Source organism: Macaca thibetana, chromosome 10, assembly GCF_024542745.1.
Source record: "Macaca thibetana thibetana isolate TM-01 chromosome 10, ASM2454274v1, whole genome shotgun sequence".
Taxonomy (NCBI): Eukaryota; Metazoa; Chordata; class Mammalia; order Primates; family Cercopithecidae; genus Macaca; species Macaca thibetana.
Genome location: NC_065587.1, coordinates 77,805,556 through 77,833,433, shown reverse-complemented (window position 1 = coordinate 77,833,433; position 27,878 = coordinate 77,805,556). Strand labels below are relative to the sequence as shown.

The 27,878-nt window shown below is 40.4% G+C and overlaps 1 protein-coding gene across 17 annotated transcripts in view; it reads right to left on the bottom strand.

Moving 5' to 3' along the window:
- The window catches only part of PLCB4 (phospholipase C beta 4), a 411,761-nt gene that overhangs the window by 322,512 nt on the left and 61,371 nt on the right, over positions 1–27,878 (bottom strand). For 2 of the 17 annotated variants that reach the window (XM_050807512.1, XM_050807513.1), the window contains one exon: positions 9,715–9,760. The exons of the other annotated variants lie outside the window; for them this stretch is intronic. The gene's annotated coding sequence lies outside the window, so the exon portion shown is untranslated. The remainder of the gene's footprint in view (positions 1–9,714; positions 9,761–27,878) is intronic. 17 annotated transcript variants of the gene reach the window in all.

The following is a 27,878-nucleotide window of genomic DNA, read 5'->3' as shown; positions in this document are numbered from 1 at the left end:
AAAAAAAAAAAAAAAAAAAGTGAGAAACATTAAATAATAATAGAAGTAAAATACAACTATGTCAAAAAGCATGCAGATGGTATCTGTATGACTGATACTTGGGAAACATTGTTTGAAACTGTTTGAAAATACTTGTAGTATAGTGATTATAATAGCCTGGGTTTGAATCCTAGCTTGGAAACTTCCTTGCCATGTGACTTTAGACAAATTACTTAGAATCCTTATGCCTTGGTTCCCTCATTTGTGAAATGGAGAGAAGGATAGTACCTATTTCAAAAGGTTATTGTGAAGATAAATGGTGGAACAGGTAAAGTGCTGAAATGCTAGGTGACATAAAGGAATAATTCAACATAAATCAGTTTTGCTTGTTTGTTTGAGATAGGGTCTCACTCTGTTGCCCAGGCTGGAGTGAAGTGGCATGATCGCAGCTCACTGCAGCCTCAAACTCTTGGATTCAGGAGGCTCGTTAGCCACAGCCTCCCAAATAGCTAGGACCACGCACCATCACACCCAGAATAAATGAGCTACTACCAGTAAAATTACTAGCATTTTGTAAATATATCTAGATGAGTAATTATATACTCAAACTCAACTCTTTGGCCTGTGAATTATGACATAAGAGAAGGAGGCTTCTTCATGGACTCTTGTATAGATGAAAGGGAAAGCTCATTTTGTTGTTTTATCTTTTAAATAAAACATCAAACAATTGAGGAGTCTCGTAAACCCATGTGACTCCCCAGGTATGAGAAAATCAAGTGCACTATCTTGAATTCTATACTATAACTTCCTTCTCTCCCTATTTAAATGTTTCCATTTTTAATTACTAAGAGTTAAAAATGAGGCTGCCATTCCTTACCCATATGACACCAACCAAAATGTATTTAAACCAGACACAAGGTTCTTCCAACATTTTAACATTCTGCCCAATTCATGCAGCATCCCAAGAATTGCTGTCTTCAGGAATGTTACCACAGCAAATGACTTTTTGTTTAAATTATAGCCACTTTCCATGCAATGACTTTTTGAAAATCTGCTTGAATACAAAAGGCAAGTGGGTATCTCTTATTTATCTTTTTTTTTTTTTAATTTCTCTCTGTTTTTGGCTTCCAGGGGAATTCCTCCATTTGTTCATGTAGTTTAATGTGAGCATCTTGATGAATCAGAAAACGCACTGGGGAAGTCACTTCATATTAACGTTGTGTGCCTTCTTCACTCCACTCCATTTAGCAGGCATTTTGGACTAAAATAGGGAAGAACAGAGGAGAACATTGTGCAGTGACATGGACTAGTGATCCGTGAGGTCCAGCCAAGCTCCATGTCTGCTCTCTGTGGGATAATAAGGCCTCCTGAATAATCAACTTGAGTTGATCCAGCTAGTTCAACTAGTTAGCAGCTCCACTAAAGCCCAAAGAGGGGAAGGAAGGAAGGGAGGCAGGGAGGGAGGGAGGGAGGGACGGAGCGAGGGAGGGAGGGAGGGAGGGAAACAACCCTGTAACCAACATGAAGGAAAATGGTTAACAATAAAATTAATGCTGATTGCAAATGTAACCTTCAAGATTCACAGAGCCCAGTAATCCCTCAAAGAACAGATAATACGATCTGATTGCTTTTGAATGTCAAATGTACCTGAAAGAAATACCTATGTAAATTGCCACAGCAAGCTATGTACTAAGAGTCTAAAGTTAATATCTAAAATCTAAGTCATTGCCCCCTCCCCTCTCAATTTTGTCAAAATTAGACCTTTACTTCTCTAATTTTTCCATGTACAGTACTCACACCTACAGAGGCAGTTAGTCCTTCAGCATGAATATGAAACAGGTCCGCAGTGCTAGGCTACCTAGGTGCAAACCTCAGGTCTGTGCAACACTGGCATGTTACTTAACCTTTCTGTGCCTCAATTCCATCATCTAAGAATGGGACTGTAATAGCACCCACCTCATAAGCCTGTTGAGAATTGTACCCAGCACATAGTTAGTGCCATGTCAGTGTCACATATTATGAGTAATGGTCATATATGACCTGTACGTGACTTCTCGAATACACTGAGATAGGTATTGTTACATGCCCATTTTATGGATGAGGAGACCGCATGTTTCCAAAGGTCATAACATGCCCAATGTTAAAGAGCTGCCCTTAGGACTTCCAGAAACAATATGGAGATGAAGAACAAAAGTACCCATGGTGGATGACTGAAGAAGCACTGAAAGTGTACAGGAAAAAGGTCTTCTTAGTGGCCATCATAATTTTTTAAGTGTTGATAGCTTATTCATACATTGCACAGTCTGTACGACTGGAAGAATTTAATGGACTAAGACAAGGGATATTGACCCATAAAGAGAGGGTCTCCATTTAAAAGATGTTTGCTATTGGCTGTCTCAAAACACTCTCTCCTCACTCATAACTTATTGTCCATACTGCATTTATTTGTCTTGTGTGTTCTGGGGGCACCTGACAAAAGTGAGAAAGAGCTGAAGTGGGCACGAGGTAGGAATAGTCTATTAGGTTATGTTTATGCCACGTGTCTTACTTCCTGGCAGTTTAGCAACAGAGCACAAAGGAAATGGGGCATCACTGTTGTCCCAAAAAACATCAAGTGAGATCAGGAAACCTACCCACTCAAAAGTCTTATTCACCAGCTGGTGGTTTCACTGAGCTTTGAGGATCCCAACACACTGAGGCAGGTAAAGACAACTGATTTAATCCCATCAACTAACTAGCTGCCACCATGTTCAATGAACAGAAATTTTAACTGGGTGAGTTTGTGGAAAGAGAGAAAGAAAAGGTACAGAAAGAATCAAGCATCCATACAAATTAAGCTTTTCCTCCCTGGGACACTGTAGTAGATTGACTGCTAAAGAGGCCCCAAATCTCAAGTTCTTCAGCTTTCCACACCCTTTGTAAAGTGACTTTGCAGCTCTTTTCAACAAAGAATTGAGTCTTCACAGTTCACAATTGCAAAGATGTGGAACCAACCTAAGTGCCTATCAACTAATGAATGGATAAAGAAAATGTGGTACATATATACCATGGAATACTATTCAGCCATTAAAAGGAACAAAATAATGTCTTTTGCAGCAACTTGGATGGAGCTGGAGGACATTATTCTAAATCAAGTAACAGGAGTCAAAAATCAAAAACTGTATGTTACCACTTATAAGAGGGAGCTAAGCTATAAGTAAGCAGAGGCATACAGAGTGATATAATGGACTTTAGAGACTCAGAAGGGGAAGGGTGGGAGGGGGGCGAGGGGCAAAAAACTACATATTAAGTACGACGTACACTGCTTGTGTGATAGGTGCACTAAAATCTCAGAATTCACCACTACATGATTCATCCGTGTAACCAAAAACCACTTCTACCCCAAAAGCGGAAAGAAAAGGGAAGGGAAGGGAAGGGAAGGGAAGGGAAGGGAAGGGAAGGGAAGGGAAGGGGAGGGGAGGGGGGGGAGGGGAGGGGAGGGGAGGGGAGGGGAGGGGAGGGGAGGGGAGGGGAGGGGAGGGGAGGGGAGGGGAGGAGGGGGGAGGGGAGGGGGAGGAGGGGGTTGTGAGGGAGGTGGTCAAATAAGTGTGGAAAATGTTGTAGCTCCTAGACTTTGCTAAGATCTGGTACAGTGCATGATACGTTGTAGCTGATCAATATCTGTTGAATGACATAAAGTGTGCTTCTCCAAACATTGTTTCCCCCAGTAAAGGGGGCCAGAGTGAAGCAGATTTAGGAGTTGTGCATGTTCATTATGCACACCAGCCAAAGACAACTGAGCATCATTAGAGAAACACACACCAATGAAATTCACCTTTTAATGTTAATTCCATCATTTCAAAACTTTTGGTTGTAGCATTAGTATTACAATCCCAAATGTAGCAGAAACTGCCAGTTATAACTTAATAGTCATTCTCCTCTCCATCATCAGTAAGAGAACCCCAATTTTATTCAGTCAGTTGCCCAACGAAAGACTACATTTCCCAGGCTCTCCTGCACTGAGGTGTGACCGTGAGACCAAATACTGGCCAAGAAAAATTTTTTTAAAGTGTTATATGGAACTTAAGAGTAAGATGACAAAAATGGCAGGAGATGCCTCAACTAAAAGGATTCCTTTCTTCTCTCTAATCCCTCCCTGCTGTACATGTGCACTGTGGACATGATGACCTAAACCGAACTGGCCCAAGTGACCAATGGAAAATAGAAAGATCAGGATAGTGGACCAGAAAGATGGGAATCTGGGATCCTGATCTGACTGGAATATCATGCAGCTCCCTAACCTCTCATCAGTACCATGTTCCCTATTTTGAAAAATTATTTTTTCCTACAGAATAGGAGTCATTACTTTCATTTCAATAAAAAGAAATAATGACCGGATTTACTCTGTTCTCCAAAAATAATGCTGAACACCTACATACCTAAATGCCCACCTTGTTTGCAAAATTTTGGTTGATTATAATAATCATTTCCTGATGAAGAATGGAGAGCCAAATACTAGGAAGAAAGAACACTGAGTGAATTCACCTCTGCATCTTATTCCTCCCCTTACTGTATCACTGACTGAATGAAAACATACCTGGGTTTCCCACTTTGCCTTTTCCTTGTGGCTCCTCTTTAAACATCCAATTACAAAGAAATTTAAAGCCATTGTAATAGTTTGTTTTCATGCTGATAATAAAGACATATCTGAGACTGGGAAGAAAAAAAGGTTTAATTGGACTTACAGTTCCACATGGCTGGGGAGGACTCAGAATCATGGTGGGAGGTTGAAAGGCACTTCTTACATGGCAGAAGCAAGAGAAAATGAGGAAGAAGCAAAAGTGGAAACCCCTGATAAACCCATCAGATCTCAAGATGTATTCACTATCACGAGAATAACATGGCAAAGACCAACTCCCATGATTTAATTACCTCCCCCTGGGACCCTCCCACAAGACATGGGAATTCTGCGAGATACAATTCAAGTTGAGTTTTGGATGGGGACACAGGCAAACCATATCATTCCACCCTTGGCCCCTCCAAATCACATGTCCTTACATTTCAAACCCAATCATGCCTTCCCAACAGTCCCCCAAAGTCTTAACTCATTTCAGCATTAACCCAAAGTCCACAGTTCAAAGTCTCATCTGAAACAAGGCAAGTCCCTTCTGCTTATGAGCCTGTAAAATCAAAAGCAAGCTAGTTACTTCCTAGATACCATGAGGGTATGAGTATTGGGTAAATACAGCTGTTCCAAATGGGAGGCATTGGCCAAAACAAAGGGGTTACAAGTCTGAAATCCAGCAGACCTGTGAAATGTTAAAGCTCCAAAATGATCTCCTTTGACTCCAGGTCTCACATCCAGGTCATACTGATGCAAGAGATATGTTCCCATGGTCTTGGGCAGCTCCACCCCCATGGCTTTGCAGGGTATAGCCTCCCTCCCGGATGCTATCATGGGAAAAGTGTTTGCAACTTATCCTGGAAAAGTGTTTGCAACTTTTCCAGGCACATGGTGCAAGCTGTCAGTGGATCTACAATTCTGGGGTCTGGAGGATAGTGACCCTCTTCCCACAACTCCACTAGCAAGTGCTCCAGTAGGGTCTCTGTGTGAGGACTCTGACCCCACATTTCCCTTCCACACTGCCCTAACAGAAGTTCTCCATTAGGGCCCTGCCCCTGCAGCAAACTTTTGCCTGGGCATCCAGGTGTTTCCATACATCTTCTGAAATCTAGGTGGTGGTTCCCAAACCTCAATTCTTGACTTCTGTGCACCTGTGGGCTCAACACAACATGGAAGCTGCCAAGGCTTAGGGCTTCTACCCTCTGAAGCCACTGCCCAAGCTCTATGTTAGTCCCTTTCAGCCATGGCTGGAGCAGCTTGGACACAGGGCACTATGTCCCTAAGCTGTACACCATATGGGAACCCTGGGCCCGGTCCATGAAATCATTTTTTTCCTCCTAGACCTCTGGGTCTGTGACGGGAAGGGCTGTCGTGAAGGTCTCTAACATGGCTTGGAGACATTTTCTCCATGGTCTTGGGGATTAATATTAGGCTCCTTGCTACTTATTCAAATTTCTGCAGCCAGCTTGAATTTCTCCCCAGAAAATGGGTTTTTCTTTTCTGTCACATAGTCAGGTTGCAAATTTTCCAAACTTTTATGCTCTGCTTCCCTTATAAAACGGAATGCCTTTAAACAGCATCCAAGTCACCTCTTAAATGCTCAGCTGCTTGGAAATTTCTTCCACCAGATACCCTCCTAAATCATCTCTCTCAAGTTCAAAGTTCCACAAATCTCTAGGGCAGGGGCAAAATGCTGCCAGTCTCTTTGCTAAAACATAAACAAGAGTCACCTTTGCTCCAGTTCCCAACAAGTTCCTCATCTCCAACTGAGATCATCTCAGCCTGGATTTTATTGTCTATATCACTATCAGCATTTTGGGCAAAGCCATTCAACAAGTCTCTAAAAAGTTCCAAACTTTCCCACATTTTCCTATCTTCTTCTGAGCCCTTCAAACTGTTCCAATCTCTGCCTGTTACCCAGTTCCAAAGTCACTTCCATATTTTTGGGTATCTTTTCAGCAACGCCCCACTCTACTGGTACCAATTTACTGTATTAGTTTGTTTTCACACTGCTGATAAAGACATATCTGAGACGGGGAAGAAAAAAAAGGTGTAACTGGACCTACAGTTCCACATGGCTGGGAAGGCCTCAGAATCATGGCAGGAGGTTGAAAGGCACTTCTTACATGGCGGCGGCAAGAGAAAATGAGGAAGAAGCAAAAGTGGAAACCCCTGCAAAACCCATCAGATTTCATGAGACTTATTCACTATCATGAGAATAACAAGGCAAAGACCGACTCCCATGATTTAATTACCTCCCCCTGGGTCCCTCCCACAACATGTGGGAATTCTGGGAGATACAATTCAGTTGAGATTTGAATGGGGACACAGCCAAACCACATCAGCCATCAGTCAGTATCTGTAAGGGACTGGTTCCAGGATCCCCCACAGGTACCAAAACGCACAGATGCTCAAGTCCCTTATATAAAATGGGATAATATTTGTATATAACCTATGCACATCCTCCCATATACTTGAAATCATCACTAGAGTACTTATAATATCTAAGACAATGTAAATGCTACATAAATATTTGTTATACTGTATTTTTATTGATACTATTTTTATTGTTGTATTGTTAAATTTTTTGAATATTGACTATCTGAGATTAGTTGAATCCACGGATACAGAACTGGCAGATATGGAGGGCCCACTGTATTTGTTTAGATTTTTTCCTCAGGGAAATCCAGAAATTAAATAACTTTGCCAACAAGGCCAGGAAAACAAATCATTTGTGTTGTGGCTAAGCCATAAGGCTCCCATCATAAACACAAGCAGAGCCTGCACAGCTTTGCTCTCACAAAGCCATTTGGGGGAAGATTTTTATGGCAACAGCTGAAATGTTTCTACCAAAACAACACCTACACTTTGCTAGAGTTATTTTCGGAGGAGAAGGTTTCCCCTACTGCTGTTTAAATCGTCCAAATGTGTAGTGAAAAGCATAGGCTCGCAGTGAATCTGGCAGCCCTGGCAGGAGAACTTCTCTGCCACTTCTTGGCTGGGTGACCTGGGGCAGGTCACTTAACCTCACTGACCTCAGACCTCCTCCTAAAACAGGAATTTCAGCATCTTAGAATCATCCTGAGAACAGATGAGATGATGCATGTTTAGCACCATAGCTACATAGTAAGTATTCAAAAAATGGAAGCTGCATTGATTTGTACCAAATTTGATGCTAAATACCTTGAATACCTTAAGGAATAAAGATACAAGAACCTATGGGTAAGCCACATTTAAAGACACCACATTAAAAGTAATATGAAAGTACAAAAATGTGCATGACAGTATATGTATACAAATCATGGAACCCTATTTATCCCAGACCACTTACTCTGCTTTTCCTTAACTCTTTAGGACTGGGTTATGGAGAAGAAATCAGTCAAAACTCTCAGAATAGCTGCACTAGACATCATAAAGTCCACTAACTGAAACTTCCATATTTAATTCATCAATAATGTTAACTAATACTGTTGAGCATTCACCAAGTGCTCTGCACCTAGCAAGGCATTTCTTATGGTTTAATTACTGTATTTATCTTTCACATTACACGCCTGGAGATGGGTAATGGACACTGTGAGGTGATGCCCAGACACTGCTTCGGGACTGAAGAATTGATTCCTTGTTACTGTGAGGGATGCAGGCAGAATGCCCTGAACTGTCTGTCCTCTCTGGAAAATTCCCTCAGCTGGAGGAAGCTGTTCCATTCATGGTCAACTGCCCCCAGTCGTCAACATCAGTGAATAAGGGTCCAACCTGCTTCAGAAGGTTGACTAAGGCTCCTGTTAAGATTGCAGCGCAGTTCAACTTCTCCCTCTGCCCAGTCCTGAATTCGTCCTTTCCCCTGCACAGATATTGTTAATCTCAAAAGTATTTGAGAATAAACCTCTGCACACTAATCTCCAGTTGGGAGTTTGCTTCCCAGGAAACTCAAATTGAGACAACTTAGGTACTGAAATTACTTTCATTTTTTTAGATGAAAAAAGTCAGTCTCAGGTTAAGAAGCTTGCCCAGAGTCACACAGCCAATGAGTAGCATAGCCAGGACTAGGACGCAAACATTCTAACACCAGAGCGCAGGTTGAAAACCACTCTGCTCTATTGATTAAAAGAGTTTCCATTGTTATGTCTAATGAAATAAACTGCATAACATGGATGTCGTCTGCACAGTACATTGCAAGAAGCAAATCAGGAGGGAAATAAGGGTTGCAAGATAAGGCAAATTCAATAAACTGTTATTAGTCAAAATCAACCAGAAAACAGAAACCACTCTAGGTCTTTCAAATCGGGTGACTTGTTACAGATGTGATAGAATGATTTGACAGACCACAGAGGGACAGTGAGGCAGCCCAGAGACTAGCAACTGAGGAGAGCTGCTATCTTCCCTAACAGGTGGGATAATGGAAGGATGTGACATTATCAGAGCCCAGAGCCTGGAGCCAACTGACAGAGACCAGGGCAACAGCTGTGGAGACCAGGCTGCTATGGAGAAGAGGGGTGTCTGGTGAGAGCTGATGGAAGAGACACATGGAAGAGACACACATGTTCCTAGAGACACCGAAGAAAGCAGAGAGGCAGAGAAAGATACCCTGACTTCTCTCTCTTCTGGCCCTCCAGTTTTCCACCAGTGCTTCCTGTTGGCTACACCTACCTGGAGGCCAGAGGGCAAGGGAACCCTCTGAAAACAAACAAGGAATACAAGAATTTAAAAAGCAGATCTGTCTAAAGCAATAGTTTAGAGCCAAGTGGCCCACATACTCCAGAAACCCAAGCAAACAATAACAATAACAACACCTTACACTTACATGGCTCTTTACAAGGCATGTTCCTGTATTACTGCACAGTTCAATAACTGATGTCTAAAAGCTTCAGGCTGGAAGTTTCAATTATTCTGTTTATTAAATCAGGGAAACACATCTGATAGGCCGAAAATATTTCCATCATGAAAATAGCTAATTTGACAGTGCTAAATGGTTAGGATTTCATTATCAAAATTTTACTTATGTAGCACAAATTGTTCCCTATCACTGTTGGCAAAGTTAGGGGTTAATGTGTCAGCTATTCTAGAAGGCTGAGTCTGCCTTCACAATTGTATCTTCTGTTTGATAAAGAAGGAGCTGGAATACAAATTCTTACTCTGCTCAGAAGTCCTCTGTTGACTTCCCTGATGCAGGAGAAATTCCTGGGGGCAGGGAAGAGACAGAGGAGAAAAAAAAAAAATGAAAACAAAACTCTATTATCAGGGATCTCCAGTCACAGTATTCAAAATCACTCAATGCTTAACTATCCTCACCCTTTGCCCTTTGTGAGACATCTAACAAGGCATGACTACTCTATATTCTTCCTATTTTAAAAATTGTTTATATTTCATTCCCTCCAGGAGGAATGTGATTTGTTCCTATATAAAGATTGCAAATACATTTCAGTCCCTTCCACCCCACAACAAAGCTTCTTTGATGTAATTAAAACTCAATTGGCTTGAGGATCTGGGTTCAAGGCCCAGATTTGCTTCCAGATAGCTGTTTGGATTGAAGGAGCCCAATTAACCTCTCTAGGAGTGTTTCCTCCATGACTGCCAACACGATGCAACTACAACTAGATGATGTCCACAATCCTTTCAGTCCTCAATGAAATAATTCCATAGAAAGATAAAAAAGACCTGTGCAGACCCAGATGAACTCTCTTCCTTGACATGGCACAGACATCTACTTGTGAGGCTGCTTATCAGAATCAAAAGTACAGTGTGTGGCCATGGCATGCAGAAAAGTCTGACCTCATTCCTTGCTCAACTGACTGTGATCTCACCCAGCAATTTCTAAGTTGGGATCTAGGAAAGTCTGACTGCAAAAAGAGCACGGTGCTCCCTCCCTGTAACCACAGCCTCTGCTATGTAACTTTGTGGTGTCATCCCACTCTAGAATTGGCTGTGTGACTTCCTTTGGCCAATGGAAATATTAGCACACATGATGCAAAGAAAGGCTTGAAAAGTGCTTGCACAACTGAGTTTGCTCTCATTCTTGCTCCTCTGCTATAGCCAGGAGTATATGCTAGGTCTAGCATCTTAGGATGAGACACATATATAGCAGAGGTGAGTCACCCTGATCTAGCATAGATGTTAGCTATGCCATCCTAGATCAGCTAACAGCTAGCTGAGCCCTTAGACATATGAACAAACCCAGAGCTGCCTGCCCAACCTACAACTGAGCACAGACACATGAATGAGATCAGCTGAAATCAGTCAAGCATTGAGCAGCTAAACTCCCCGAAACTTACAGGCTAAATATATATGTGTTATTCTATTCCACTGCGGTTTTGTGGTTGCTTATTATGCAGCACTATTGTGGCAAAAGGAAACGGGTACATGTTCCTTGGAATACTAGTCCTTAGCCAGACTGTAATGACTATTTATAGAACAAAGTTTCCTTAGTCGTGAAACAAGTTGATGACATCCTACACACTTTAACATACATTAATGCCTTTAAGGATCTAGAAGCCCCACAATAGAGAAGTCTATTTAACTTTGTCTAACCCATATTTCCCACAACCTATTTTACCATAGACCTCCAAGTATGATTCCCTAATCAGATTCTCCCCTAGCCTTAGACCCCAATTCTGGGTTGAACCTCTATCCAATCTTTTTGCTAGTCAGTCCATGTCTTTTATTTTCTCTTCCAAGATGATTAGTGGACCATTCAAAAGCAAATTAACAAAACACCTTAAGAGCACTTTGATATCACAAAAGCTTATATTGTTTATAAGCAAAGTTTAATTAGAAATAAAAGATAAATGTTCCAAAAATATCTGAAATCCACACATGGCCTAATTTCAACTCTCTTCTATTTATACTTCAACAAAAGCATAATGCTGACCTTGTCAATTCCTTCCTCAACATTCTTCAGAGGCTCCCCACTGCCATCCTCTTATTATAATTGCTTTTAAAAATTAACTGAGAAGCCATCAGGCTGAGATGGCTCCAGCACCTTGGGTTCCTAGGTAAACAAACCAAAACCTATTCAATGTAAAGAGTCAAAATACCATGTAAAGAGTCAGAAACTACCAACTAACCTCTAACTGGGGACTTTCCACTTTAACCAAATACTTTTGACTTGCTTCCTAGAACACCTTATAAAAATGTTCCCCTTGTGCCCTTTCAATGGAGCCCTGAACCACTTACTATCTGATGCTGCCCAATTCATGAATTGCTATGTACACAAATAAATTCTTCAAAATTTTATTATGTCTATTTTACCTTTTAACACAGTTTACAAGCCTTCGCTGACATGGTGCCTGATTCCTTATCCATTTTATCTCTTTTCTCCCTCATCCCTAGTCCTGGGTGTACATGCTATCCGTCCTGAACTACTTTTAATACCATCAAATGGGCCGTGAGCTACTGCTCTGAAACTCCAGAGTTTGGTCATATTTGAGGTGAACCTGAATCATGCAGCTTTGAAATAATATGATATAAAAGCACTAATATGGTCTCAAATTAATTTGGATCAATGTAGGTCCCCCCAAAAAAATTCTTCAAGAATTGTAGTCTTGATGCTGGCTGGGGCAGAGGAAACTCTAAACTCTGTTTACAGAGTGGCCACAGGGTAGCACCATGTTAGCTGGTAAATGAAAATACCCACCATCTTTTGACAGAATTATTTTGAATCATGGGAGTTCCAAATTTGCAAGAACTTTAGAAATACAACCCTCACATAAAATATGACCTCTAGAACATGGAGTTTCTTCTGCTGGAAATTCTTCCTCATCCCTTAACCACACTCTAGCCCAAACATGCAGTTCTTCCAGCTAACTTCAATTTGCCCTTTATGTGTCAGTTGAAACAGTACTGCTTCCTGGAAGCTTTCCCTAAAACCCCCCAAAACAGGTCACAAGACCCCTCCTAAAGATAGAATTTACCTGATGTTAACATTTCCCCACTGTAAATGCCTAGCATTTATTCTAGACGCCTTGATAGGAGAGATCCTTGCTTATTCCAATTTAGGTGGCTCACAGATGACCAATGAATATTGCACGGGTAGGCAGATGAATGGAAAGATAAATGGAAAAATGGAAGTTGAAATGAACGAATGGGAAGGCACACTAAATACATGACTGATTTTTGCTGAACTCTCTCTCCCTATCCTCTCCCCTGCCCAACCTCAAGGAAAGATAATTACAAACACTAGGCAACAGCAGGGGAAAGAAGACCAAAAAAAAAAAAAAAAAACCTTGATAATAATTGTATCAGCTGGATAAGAGTGATCATTATGAATTTTGAATTAATGTAGACACATTTTTTTGAAGTGAGAGCACTTGTCAAAAATATAAAACACACTCAGAATAAAAATAGGACGCAGTAGTGTCTTTCTTTTCCTAATAAAAATAAAATTGATACTTTTTTTATTTTTTAGAGAAAAACATTTTAACTCATTTGTTGAGAGTGAAGGATTCACTCCAAGAATTGTGCTATGTAATGAAAGTGGTCTCTTTGACGCAGCAAACAAAGGCGCAGTGAAGGACTTTCTTAAGAGCTCGGTGGTTCAGATTTCCTGCTTCTCATCACAAAAACACACTGGAGAAATATTTTTGTTTTCACTCACTTTCACCTTGGATACAAATTTCACTATCTCAGTTACCCCAGTGGTCCTTTTTAATGAGGACAGAAACGAGTGCAAACATAGCTAAGATGGTTTAAAACCAAAAAAGCCTTCATCTCTGATGTTTCTTCTCACATGGCTTTAGATCCCAGACTGAAAACACAGTATACCTCTGGCACTTTTAGGCAGAGCTAAGAAAATAGCTCTGCCACTGATTTTTAAACATCCTCCTAACTGACACGATCAAGAAGTCTTAGGAAATGTCACATGAATGATCTTTTGGCTGGGTATGTGTATGGCCTTGTTCTCTGGGATTTAATTTTATCGAACCTTCTTCTTCTTCTTTTTCTTCTTCTTCGTCGTCGTCTTCGTCTTCTTCTTCCTCTTCCTCTTCCTCTTCCTCCTCCTCCCCTTCTTCTTTCTCTTCTTCTTCTTCCTCCCCTTCCTCTTTTTCTTTTCTTCTTCTTTCTTATTCTTCTTTTTTTTTTTTTTGTAGAGATTAGGTCTCATTTTGTTGCTCAAGCTGGTCTTGAACTCCTGGGCTTAAGCAATCCTCCAGCCTTGGCCTCCTGAGCCACCATACCAGCTTTAAACCCCTTAGATACTATATCTGCAAAGGGCTGTACAGTATTTTCATAAGCTAGAAAAATCAAAAACAATTTTCTATGGATTGTTTTAACCTTAAAGTTAAACAAAGGTGTAATCTGCTGCTTATGTTTTTCAGGTTCCTTTGTGTCATATTTCCCTGTTATTCGAACTCTTTTAAAAAGTTCCATATACAAGTATAAGTAAGAACCGAGTCATTAGTTGTATCTATCAACAAACACATCAATGGTCATAGCAGGAAACACAGTAGTTGATTCTCCCAGATATCAACCTTAAAGATGTGGTACAGCCCAGTTTCTCCAAGCACTTCTGTCCTTCAAAACTTACTAAACTTTCAAGAACTTATTTCTGCCTCCTACAGCTTGTTTTTTCTGCATGCATTCTTTCAAAAGACATCTGCATCCCCTGGGAAAAGATAAAAGTGATACCAAATAAAACTAAAAGCAAACTTCAGAAAGACTTCTCAAGGAAATGCTCCCAAATAAAGAGTAATTTCTTCACTTTGTTCTTTTCTTTCTATCTTTAACTCTCCAACAATGTAAGTCCCTCAAGACTGTTTATTCTCCTCATTTATAAAAGCACCCACCAGGTAACCAAATTAAGATCCCTTTTGCAGAAGGAAGCCCAGCAAGCTAATCCCCTGATACTATGAAGCCATAGCCACCAGGATTCCCACAAAGCACAAGTGTATCCACCCCATATTTCTTGCCAATGCTGTTCCTTAATTGGCCATGAATAGTTACAGTCAGCCCCGGCAATTTCTGTACCCTGTATAGTATAATCTCCTAAAACATCAGCTGAGAGTTTAAAAGCCAAATTTTAAAATAGCATCCAATTAATAATCATAGTAATAATGAAAGAATTGCCAAACTATGATATGAATTCTGAAGTCAAAAGTGGAGGCTAAGCTAAATGAACCGAAACTATCCTTCCACCATCCCTCCCCTCCATCGTTTTTTAAATGTTACATTTAGTACTGAAACTTTCTGGAACTAGATAATGTGAAATGTTAGGATTTTATATTTCAGGTTCTGCTTGCTTATTCAACATTTACTGAGCACTGACTATGCCTGAATATAAAGATAGAAATTATTGACAGCTGATCTCAGGGAAATCAAAGTTTCACTCAAAAAGAAGTTTCTAACATAATTTCTTCCATTCACTCAACAAATGTTTACTACTAAGTACCTGCACTGTTCTAGGCATTTAAGAAGTCCATGCACAATACAGACAGAAATCTCTGCTGTCATGGAACTTCAATTTTAAAGAGGGAGACTGACAACAAACAAGTCAGCCAATGGTCTAGATATTAGAAGACACTAAAGGTTATGGAGGAAAAAGACTAAAGTAAAGAAAGGGACAGGGTACAAGTCACAGGGATGGCAAAGATTTGAAGGAGGGGAGGAACAAGTCCTGCAGATATTGTAAAGAAGTTTCCAGGCAGAGGGAGAATGTGCAAAGGCCCTGGGGCAGCCATGCCCAGTGTGTGTAAGGAAAAGCAGTTGGCAAGGTAAGCCAGCATGGAGTGAACAAAGGAGAAGGTAGTAACAGATGAAGTCAGAGATTAAGAGAAAGGGATCGTGCCAGGCCCTGGGGGTCCTTGTGAGTGCTTTGGCTTACTCTCTGAATGAGGTGGGAAACCACTTTAGGAGCAGAGCAACATGACCTGATATCTATTTCAGAGGCATCATTTGGGCTGCTGTGTTGAGAACAAACTGCAGATGGGCAAGGGTTCGAGGCTACTGCAGAATCCAGGTGAAGAAGGGTGATGACTGGACCAGAAGGCAGTGATACCAGCAACAGAAACTGCTTAAATTTGGGATACGTCCTGAATGTAGAACAAGAACACAATTTACTGTTGAATCAGATGTCAGTATCTGAAGATATGGGACATACTTTTATCACTTCCCTGCTTAAAATGCCTAGTAAAACTCCCAAGTTTGTCTTCATTGGATTTATTTAGTCCAACAGCATCTGGTGATACACTCATTTGCACCTCCAGCCTTTATCTTTCAACCAACCCACAGTTATTTAGCATTGCTTATAAGCTATTCCATTCATCTGGTCCACACAACCTTGGCATGACCATCTATTTCCAATCTTTGTACTGGTGGTTGTGGAAATAATTTTTCCAGATTCAAGATCCCTTTATTTCTTCCTTCTTTGTATTCCTCACTATGAATCCAGACATGAAAATCCATATGTTCTTCCTCTGAATCCATTTTGTGAACTTCCCTTTCTCTTAGTTTCTATCACCATCCTTGTGGTGCTGACCACAACATCTCCCAGGAGGTGTCTCTGGCTCCAGCCTCTTCCTCATCAAAACTACCTCACCAACTGCAAAGGAAATAATGTTCCAAATCACAGGTTTTATGATGTGACTTCCTCTGCTTGCAAGCATCCCACCCCTGCACCTGGCCTCCAAGGATCTCACTCAGTGGCTTGCCATACCCCTCCACTCTCTAACCTCCCACCCCTACCCTGTATACCTTCACTGCCTTTGGAGCATGAAAGGATATTCCTGCTCCTTCTCACACTTTAACTTTCAGACATGGGGCTTTCACAGCCTAGAATATCCTCTCCCTTTACTTTCTAGGCAACTTTTCCTAAATCTACTCATCCATGGAGATTCAGCTCAATGTCTAGCCTCTCTATAAAAACACCCCTGACTACTCCATCCCCCATTTAATTCCGATTAGCCCTTTTTATCTGATTGTTGCACCTGGACCTCATGTCATATATGCATGCCATATTTCCTGGGTAGGTATAAATTTCAAGATTATATACCAACTTGTATGTGTTTTTACACCCTCCACAGAGATACATATGGAGTGTTCAATACATATTTACAGCATTAAATTATTTCAGGGAAATTAAGTAAACTTAAACAAGATTGCCCCCACCTTTATCTCAATCTAAAAGTGATGATTGAAAAATCCTGACATGCAAAGGGTGTAGAATCTTTAAATAAAACAAAATCTCAGTTATTTCCTTCTCTGTCTTTATGTTTCCCATCTGGTATTTTGATTCTTTTCCTAACTTACTTTCTTTTTAGATAAATAGCATGCCACAGAAGAATTGGACAAAAAGTTTTGATTATGGTTATCTCATGGAGATTATGCTCACAGGCACATCCATCATATCCCAAGATGTAATCTAACCAATCTTTTTGACTTGCAGCCAAACAAGATACTGGCTTCATGGGAGAACAAATAGGAATGGAATGAGCAGTTATGGCCCAGTGGTCACAAAGTTCAGCCATCACTGAGATCTCTGGGTACAGATTGGGGGCCCCATGGTGGTAGAAGCATAAAAAAAGAAAAAGTTGGCTTTGAATCAGGCACTTACAGACCATCACTGGGCAGGAACTCATGCTACATTTCAAACTAGCATGCGGCCTCTACCCCTAACGATAGGACTTCACTGATTCACATGGTATCACCAATGGGGATGAGCGGAAGTCCCCAAGAAACTATGTCCTTATATTCCCTGAAACGAGGCTAGTCTTAACTTCTCTCATCAAGATAAATATTCTCTCCCCTTGGTCTTTTCTTTTTCAGGGCAACTACCTCTGTGTTAGTCCATTTTGCATTTCTGTAAAGGAAAACCTGAGACAGAGTAATTTATAAAGAAAGATGGTTTATTTAGTTCATGGTTCCTCAGGTTGTACAACATGGCACCAGCTTCTGGTGAGGTCTCAGGAAGCTTTTACTCATGGTGGAAGGCGAAGGGCGAGCAGGCATGTCACATGGGAAGAGAGGGAGCAAGAGAGATGCCAGGCTCTTTTAAATCATCAGCTCTCACGTGAATTAATAGAACGAGAACTCACTCATTACTATGGGGAGAGCACCAAGACAGTCATGAGCGATCTGCTCCCCAACCCAAATACCTCCCACCAGGCCCCACCTCCAACAATGGGGATCATATTTCAACTTGAGATTTGGAGGGGACAAACGACCAAACCATCTCAACTTCTAATTTTTAATTCATGCAAATAACAAACACTTATCAGTACCTAACATGAGCAATGCATGGCCACTGCAGCCCTGAGGAAGACAGACACATTCCTCTGCCTTCTAGAGCCTTCAGTGGGAGGCAGACCATAATCAAATAGCCACACTGGTATAAGGTCACAAAGTATGATAGCAAGATGAGGGAAAAGGAGATGGACAGGGGATGTGGCTTAATCCAGAGTGTTCCATGCTCCCCTCAGGAAGTGATATTTGAGCTGAGATCTGAAGAGCAGGTTAGAAGTTAGCCAACAGATAGGGGCTGGGAGAGAGAAGACAGCCTTCTTGTCTCAGGGACGTGCAGCGCACAGAGCAGAAAGGGAAGAGGCACATTAGACAAACTTAAAACAAAAAAGCAAAGCTGAAAAATGAGGGAGAAAATGGCTCCAGAAAAAGCTAGAAGGCAGATGTCAGGCAGAGCTCTCTGGACCATGGAAAGAAAAGTTATCTCAAGCCTCAGAGGAACAGCCAGGCACTAAGCGTTCTCTCAAATAATCCTCAGAGCACTAATCCCACCTCAGCCCCTTCAAAGAAAATCTTTAATAGCATAAGACTTGGCCCTGTCAACTATAGATGACTGGATGGTCAGCAACCAATATGAATGTCCCTTGGGAGCATTTGAACTAAGAGACACAGAGGCTATAGGCAATTCGTGATGAATACTTAATGAAAGTTTCCATGAATACTGGTGACTGGGGGCACGTGGAACATGTTGCGTCTTCTGCAAAAAATGTGGTTTTAAATGGTTTGTCCCTCTTCCTGTTGGGAAATCAAGTCTATTCCCCCTCTCCTGGAAGCTGGCCCTGTGACTGCTTTGACAGAATGCACTGGGAGTGATCACCCAGGACTTCTGAGCCCTTGACTTAAGGGAACTGGCAACTTCCATTTTTGCACACCTATAAGCTCCCTCTTGGAAGCCAGCTCCCTCACTGTGAGAAGCCCAAGTCACATGGAAAGAAACTAAAGGGAAGAGAACTGAGATGTTCCAGCTGGCATCCTAGCTGAACCCCCATCCAATAAACACATCAACTACTAACCATGTGAGTAAGTCCTCTTGAGCATTCCAGCTCATATGAACCCCCACAGAATTTCAGCCCCAGCCAATACCATGTGAAACAGAAGAACTGCCAGCTGAGCCCAGTCACCCCACAGACTCATGAAAGGCACTAAATGGTGGTGGTTGTTTTAAGCCAGTAAGTTTTGGAGTGGTTTTTTTAAAAAGCAAGAGATGACTAAAACAGAATATAGATAGAACATGGTTAGCAAACAAGATAAGGAAAGAATAAAACAGATAGACAAAAAGACACTGTCTGCATGATGGGGAGTATAAGCTTAATTCTGGACTTTGGCATTCTATTAACAGTTCCATGATACCTGACTGGACTTTGTTCCTCTCCCCGTACTTCATGAGACCTTAAGTTTCTAGACAATATAATGAACTTTAACATGACCAGTTTAAGGGGTTTCCGTTTACAAAGGCTTTGACTATAATACCCATGTACTATAGTTACCATTTTGCCCATGCCTCTGGAGTGGAATTCTTGTTTACCAGTTTCCTACTTAGTAAGCAGCACTCAAAACTTCATTGCATCTATAACTGTTGTAATGATAAGACAGTCTTCATCAATTAGCCCACCTTATAATATCAAGATTGCTGACCCCTTAAGCTTTAGGGACTAGAATATTTAGAAAGAATAAGGCACAAATATCTCTTACGGTAGGTATATCCAGATATGTTCTGCTAAACAGGTGATTGTGAAGTATGGATGCTAATATAATCATTAGTAATAGAAAAGGCATTCTACCATATCTTCAAGCAAGCCATCATATTTCCATATTTTAGGTAATTCTATGGTGATACAAGGTAATTGTGTAATGGCAAATTTAGTATAAGTGCACACAAATCTGAGCAAAGCTGTGTAGTGACAGAAGATACCAGTGGGACTTCTCCCTGTTTTGAGATGCTCCTGAATTAAAATCATACATTGCTCAGTATTTAGAGCATGTGCTATATGATATCTAGCAATATATTTCCCATTAAATGTCTAAAGATTCCCAAAGATATTATTTTTGTTTTGTTTACACTCCCCTAATATTTTTAGAGTATATTTTTACTAATATTTTTAGTCTATATTATTTTAAGTGATGATGCATATTAAGAATCAAATTACCATTCTATCCTATGGCCTGAAGTCCAGCCTTTTCTCCAAAGGCCACCAACATTTCTCTCAAATCATATATCTCACTGAATCTTCAAGCCACCAGGAAATGCACACCTTCCTTCATGCCATTCCTCCTCTTATCCTCCTGATACATTCATTATCATCCTTCAAGACCCAAGTCAATGTCACTTGCTCTATGAAACATTTCTGTCATTCACTAACCTCTCTGGCTTTCCTTGACAGAATTACTTACATATATCCTCATTTATATGCACATAAAATTCTCTACATACGTATAATACTGAAAAATATTGTCACAAGTATTTGTTTGGACTTCTGTTTTCCCAACTACATTGTGATTTCCTTGAAAGCAGTGATCAAATATCATTCATTTTGAGTTAATGGTACTTAAGCAAAGTGCCTGAATCATAAGAGGCCCTCTGCAAATACATACAGAATGGGTGCTTTCTGTTGCTAGTGCCTTATTCTAAGCAGCCTGAAATGCCTTTCACACCAGCTTTAAAAAAAAAAAATACTTGAGAAAAATCAATTCTAATCCATTAAAGGGATGAGAAACATTAGGAATTAAGAGGAAAATACTTACTTATCTAAAATTAGCACACATGAGAGAAATCTCTGAAATTTCCAGATGGATAGATCCATTTCACCCTTCTGTTTCTCTGAATTACCAATTTTTCCATTTTATAGAGTTATATACCTTATAATTAACTGCATACATGGTCATAATAAGGCAGAACTTCCAAATTTCAATTCACTACCTAAACAGAGCTTCCCACAGAGCAGGAAAAAAAGCAGATTAACGATTACAACCTAAGGCACGCCTCCAAAAAACATCTTCTTTAGTAAGTAACCCTTCTTTATTAATGGATCCTATATGCTGAGTGTCCTTAGGGCTTAAGTGCAATTTATGCCTCATTATCTTACACCTTCATAACATCTCTAGCTGTTTCATTTCATCTGATTCTGAATAGAGAGTAAATGCCTTAAAGATGTTGCCTCAGTCAGGGTCGCAGCAGGAAACAGATGGAACACTCAAATGGGGCAACGAGGGAGTTTAATAAGAGGTTATTTACCAGGTGTGGGCAGGGATTAGGGAAACCATGCAGGGAATGTGATGTGTCCTAGGTCTGAAGGAGTAAGAGGACAGAGCTGCAGAAACCAAGAATAGTATTAGAATGATAGGAGAGATCTTTCTGGTCGACTCTGGCTTCCAGGAAGGGGACAGAGTCAACCAACAGCATGTTGGCAAGAAGAGACCTGGGAGTCTCTTAGCAACTGACCTTACAGTTCTCCTCCCTCCAGTCTCCTCTAGAAGCTCCCACTGCCTGAACCCATTCTAACACCAGAGGGCAAGGAAGCTCACCAATGTTGCAATTAATGCCCAGCCTCAGGAGGAGAGCAGGTTGGAGAAAGTGGAGAGTGACTCTTAAGGGGCAAACAGAATATCCAACCCTGATGGTATCAGTTTCAGTATTTATTTCTCAGCTCTATCCTTCCCATATGAAAGCAGTAAGTATATGATGGAAAGAAGAGGAAAGAGCAAAGACAAAGTGTTTGTCATATTGGAATCGACTGTGTGTAGAATGTGCGCTTACATCCACTTCCAATTCTTTCTGAGTGCACACAGAAGTTGCCAGTGATCTGCCGATTCCTCCACATTCCCACTGACTCAGTTACCAAACACACTTAAGAAGCCTTCCTCCAGGAACTGAAACCCTCTTGACTTGTAGACTTTTCAGCTACAAGTGCAAGGAGTAAGGCTTCCAGGAAAAGCCCCCAAGCAGTGACCCAGAAACTAGTAAATAAACAGCCCAGCTCCTTGCCTGCCTCTCCTGTGGGACAACTCAGAAGCATATTCTACCCAGTCTCCAAAAGGGCCCCAGCACAGAGAGGCCTCAGTTGCCCACAGTGGAATCTGCTTATCAGCACACACTGTACTGGCTGCCTTTCCTTCCTTATCTCACTTCCTCCACTCCCCTACTGGTGCTTCCCAGGACCACCTTCCAAGTAAGCTACTTGCACTCCAATCCTTGACTCAAACCAGCTTTGGGAGAAGCCAACCTAAGACAATGCATAACTAACAACCCACACTTCTGAAAATAGACACATCTTAGAGTGTGAGGGTATTATGTGTAGGGGGGGAGGCGATGTATGTGTGTGTATTTATGTGTATAACAAATGCTGCCTACAGTTTTCACTCTGCACTAAAGTAAAAATGTACTGACCTTGGGGTCAAAAAATTTTGACTTCTAGTCCCCAGCTTGGCCTCAGACTAGCTCTATAAACTTCCTCAAATAATTCAACCTCCCCACCAGGCCTCAGTTTTCTCATCTGTCAAATGAGCTTAGATAAGGGGAGCTCTAAGTTTCTTGTCCAACCTAAAAGCTTGCTAAAAATTTACAGCAGTAAAAGGGACATGAATTAGGGGTCCCAGTACTAGGACTGACACACAACTCCATTCTTCAGAGGATTTTCTTAGACATACGTAATTCAGGAAGAGCAAAATGTTCTTTTCTATACAATAAAAAAAAAAGAACTTTTAGAAAGTAAAGATTTAACCTATTAACCAAATGGCTATTAGATAATATTTTTAATCAAATTTTCTAGGTTTGACAGCATAAATATACCCATTTTAAAACTCATAAACCTTGCATAAACATCTATTGGAAACCCTCTTAATCCATTATAGGATATATCTATAAAAAAATCAAAGTAGGGAAATTAGAAAAATGAAGCCTGGAAATTTCTTATAAATTAATACCCTCAAGAAACAAACAAAGTCGTGCTTTGTAGTTCTGGTTCTGCTATAACTTCATGTCTCCATGGGCAAATCATTTCACTACCTCATTCCCCACACCCAACACAGCACTTCCAAGAGAGGCAGACCTAGGATATTCCATAAACAATGATCAACCAATGAATTCAATAATTACTCTGAGCCTTAGTTGTTTTTGGCTCAAACAAATTGTTTTGTTTTGTTTGCCTTTGTTTGGGGGCTAGTTTGTTTTTTCAGTGTTCATAAGGTATACTCGACAAATAAAAATTACATGATCATTAAAGTTAAATTGTATATTTGGCTCTATTGAGGTATACTTCACAAATAAAAACCTTGTGTGTGTGTATATATATATATGCACACATACATTGTACAGAAGTTGGGAGGGTTGCACTATATATATCATTTTGACCATTTCTTCCTACCCTAACATTCCCTCTTGAAATGAAACAATACAGTAATCTAAAATTCTACAGCTTACATGATTATATTTCTTGCCTTAAAAGCTATTATCTTCTGCCAAAAGGAGCCATTCTACAGCAGTGCTTACCTACTCAATGGCAAAAGTCATTGAATCCCAAATTTTTATAAACTGATTCTTAAAAAAAAAAAAATTGGTGCTTGACATACAGTGGCATAAATTAAACTACTATCTCTAGCTTTCCTATTTAAAATAATGTCAAAATTCATTCCAACCACCAAACAGGGAAGATGATTAGAATAAATTAGATAGTTCTTTCACTTTTCTTCCTAACTAGCATATTCATAACAAGTATATTATTGGTTATGAAATGAAAAACATAAAAGTAACAATTAGTCTCTGAGAAGGATTATCTGGGATCATGGGGAATGTTCCTACTTTTTCTCTTAGGCAAACAGAACTGTGGGTATTGGAAACAGGAGGCAGAACAGGAACCAAAAGGAAAGTTCTAATTTTGTATCTTTTTGGGCACACTATCTAAAAAATGGCTTCCTTCCAACTTCCACCAACACGAAGACTGGTCAGCTGCTTCTCGAAGATATTTCATCTGAGTTTCAGGGCCAAGAGGGAGAAGGATAGAAAAAAAAAATGGGGTTATACAATGTCATTTACCAAAAAGTTACATATTAATTAAATTAACTTAATGCAATTATAAATTTGAATGAAGTTAGAAGTACTAATTTATTCCTTATGCTAAAATTATAAAATTATTAAGTAACAGTAAATTACCAAGAAGGAAAATAGTAAATTACTGTGGAAATGTTAACATGAAGATCTGTAATCTAATTTCTACATCAGTGGTCCTCAAAGTTGAATGCATAACAGAAATGTGTGGAAAACTTAAAAATTCTGAAACTCAGGAAGACCAATTATACCAAGAGCTCTTGGGGCTGGATACCAACAGTGATATTTTTTGAGGAACCCAGATGATACTGATGTGCAGGCAAGATAGAGAACAACTGGTCTATATTATGCTAAATTAATGTTAGTGCAGCTTTGGGGCAAAAGACAGTGCCTTGAACCAGTCCTGCACTTCTCAAAAATTCTCCCCTTCCCTGGTCTTTACAGTGGGACATTTGAGGCACAAAGCTTGTCTTCACACTCTTTGCGTGTCTTCAGTTGTCTCTCAAAGCTACCTGGAGTATTGTGAAGCCCACCTGGAGTTGACACTGATGTCTCCTAAAAGTTTAAAATGCAAAAAGACAGAGGAAGAACCACTGTGAAGTGGCATTAACATCATGTGCCCAGGGAGAGCTGCTGTCCACAGTGCCTTCATGGGAATGAGTCACCCAACATGAGGAAAGCTCGCTGAGGGTGGGCCAGCTATCAATTCATGCAGCTTCAGCCCCTTTTCCAGTAGTGGTCTCACGCAAACATTCATTCTTTCCATCAAATACTTCCTAGCCATGTAGCCTGGTGATAGCTCACCCTGAACTCACAAGCTTGTGGGGACAACAGATTTTAAAAAGTAATTGCAAACTGGGTGTGGTGGCTCACACCTGTAATCCCAGCACTTTGGGAGGCCAAGGTGGGTGGATCACCAGAGGTCAGCAGTTCAAGACCAACCTGGCCAACACGGTGAAGCCCCACCTCTAATAAAAATGCAAACATTTGTTGGGTGTGGTGGTGTGCACCTATAGTCCCAGCTACTCGGGAGGCTGAGGCAGAAGAATTGCTTGAATCCAGGAGGCAGGGGCTGCAGTGAGCTGAGATCATACCACTATACTCCAGTCTGAGTGACAGAGCGAGAGTCTGTCTCAAAAGAAAAAAAAAAGTAATTGCAACTCAATGTGATCAGAAAAACAGAAGTATGCACAAAGCACAATGATAAAACCCCCAGACTATGAGAACAACATAAGCAAAGACCTAAAGGTAAGAAGATATGAAAACAGGAAGTCATTTGCCATTGCATAAGGAGCATGCATGACAGGTAAGAGTCAAAGGTCAGAAGTGTGAAATTAGAAAGGCAAGCATCAGCTAGACTCTTGTAAACCAGAGTCTTTTTCCCAGACCTTTTTAACTACGAACCAATAGATTTATTTAAAATCAGTGACTACATATATGAAACAATCTATACCAAATTAAAACTGCAACCACCACACACCTTAGTCCCTTCCTGGGTCAAACAGAGGCACTCTGATCCAGAGGCTATGCCCTTAACCACCAATTGCACTCAAAGGAGCCAATCTCATTCTTTCAACAGGTAAAGTTATTACCAGTCACAGAGATCCAATAATATCTTATTACTGAGGACCCAAGGTAAGATTCAGAGCTCAACTTTCAGGAAGCTGCCTGACTCTAGCTTTAGCTTAATATTTTGTTTCAGAAGGAGGGAGGAAAAGAAGGAAGGAAGCAAGAAAGGAAGGAAAGAAGGAGGGAGGGAAGGAAAAAGGGAGAGAAAGAGGGAAGACAGATTGATAGATCAGTTAGTCAACTGGTTGATAAATCAATTGATGGGGCAATAGATATATAGAAAGATTACTAGCTAAACAGAAAGAACTGATCATTCTCAGGTATCTCCAGAACAGAGCAGATCTGGCCCAGAGTAGAAAGTCAGTTATTGCTCCTTGAATTAAAAAAAAAAAAAAAAAAAAAAAGTCAAGTTATGCTATTAGTACCACCCCTAAGTATGCAATGTAACTTCACATGATGCTGTTACATGCTGGCCATGAGGCCCATGGAAATGCAAGAGGCTTAGAGAGGCTGAGCTGTTTTCCCAGGAAACTCTCAGATTCCTTTCACAAAGAAGAATAGACTTCATTTTATCTGTCTAAATTAGCCCTCCTCTATTTTGATGGACATAATGAATATGATGGTCTGTGTTGGCACAGAGAAACAATTACTCAGTTTGCTTTGCTTGGGCTTCATATTACTTCTTGCTTATCTGATCACAACTTCAATTTATCCTACTTTTTAAAAAGCTTATTTTTTCCAGTTACCACTGTGCTAAGTTAACAAAAAGGATTTCCAAACTCCAGTATATGAAATCAGATAAGTTTGTTCCTAAGTTAAGGAGCTAAATTATCATGTGCAAACGTCATCCATGGGTTTCATGGGAAAACAGTCCAAACACAGAAAACATCTGCTGTGATACTCTTTCAATGACTTTAAAGAGGAAACACTTGCAGTGATATTACTGTCTATTTTCTGTAGCTGAAACTGCTTTCTACTTGGAAAGTTATTCATTTACTATAAACCAGCTAGACGACACAGCAATTATAGTAATTTATCTTTTAAATTCAGAAGAGGAAGACCTAAGCAGACTTTTGAAGTATGCATGCATCTACAGCATCATACACAATTAAAAGATTTATTTTTGGTGTGGGGAGTGTGGAAGCTGGCTGCAGTTTTTAGAAAGGCACACATTTTCCCTTTGAAATGGCAAGTCTAGGGCTTACTAAGTTTCTGCAGTAGCTGCCTTAAATAAGGTTGGTGTGTAAATACTTAAACTAAGCTCCTACATTAACAGCTCCCAAAGATCAATGGAACTTCACACCTCCCTAGAAGCCAGACACCCCCAAAGACACTGAAGCACAGCTCTGACTTACATTGTCGACTGCATTGCATTTTTGTCTTGAGTAGCAGCTCTAGCACAAGAAACTTCATCTGTTTCTAAGCTTGTTGCTAAATACATAATTTAATATTAAAAATACAATACACAGAGAATGTCAAAATGAGCCAAGAACAACAAACTAGATACAACCAAGAGAAGCCCCAGAGGCTAAACATGGTAGCAAAAGGAAGAAACAAGAATCTATATATAGAAAACAACTATCCTCTCCAACAAAAGACCTATTTGTTTGTAGAGCTGTTTTTCTTCTTTCTTCAGATCTAGCTCCATGTATGGTAATTAATTTGGGAGAATAAGTTGTTGAGTTAGAACTGAAGCAAAAAGAGAGTTTTGAAAACATGTATAAAATGTTACAACAAGGTTTAAATGCTCATATGAACAGATTTAATTTTATTCGGAACATCAGTTGAATGGGGTGGAAAGACAGATGTACCCCCAACTAAGAATCCACCACAGATACTGAAATCTCACTGCTGCTCTCCAAAAAGAGAGTATCCCTGCATGTAAACAGATATTCACAGTGCACCTTTTTAACTCTCTTAGATGTGTTCTCCTTTAGGCATACCTTAAGTCAGTATTTGAGAACAAGAAGTTTATTTGGGAGGAAATATTCCAGGAAACACAACGTGACTGAGGAAAAATGAACCAGGGAAGGAAGCCAGTACAGAATGTGTTATCAAGCAGATTACCACCAAGGGTAAGTGGGGTCTGATCCCACTGGGGAACTCAGGAAAATGTGCAGAATACATTTCTTCAGTTATCCCACCCCAGAGGCAAGGGACCTGGTGTAGTTATATACCAATTTCTATCCTAATTGGTGGGAGGGGGACTGACTTTTTACCCATATGTGAGTAGAGCAGGTGGTCAGAGGACACCCTTAGGTAAGGAGACACAGATGCAGGCAGTTGAAAATTGGGCATAAAAATGCTAAGTACCAAAGCAGGGATGTGAAGAGAGATTTGCACATCCATGTTTATACCAGCATTATTCACAAGAGCCAAAAGGTGGAAGCAACCCAAGTGTCCATTGATGGATGTGGGATAAACAAAATGTGGTATACACATATAATGGAACAGTATTCA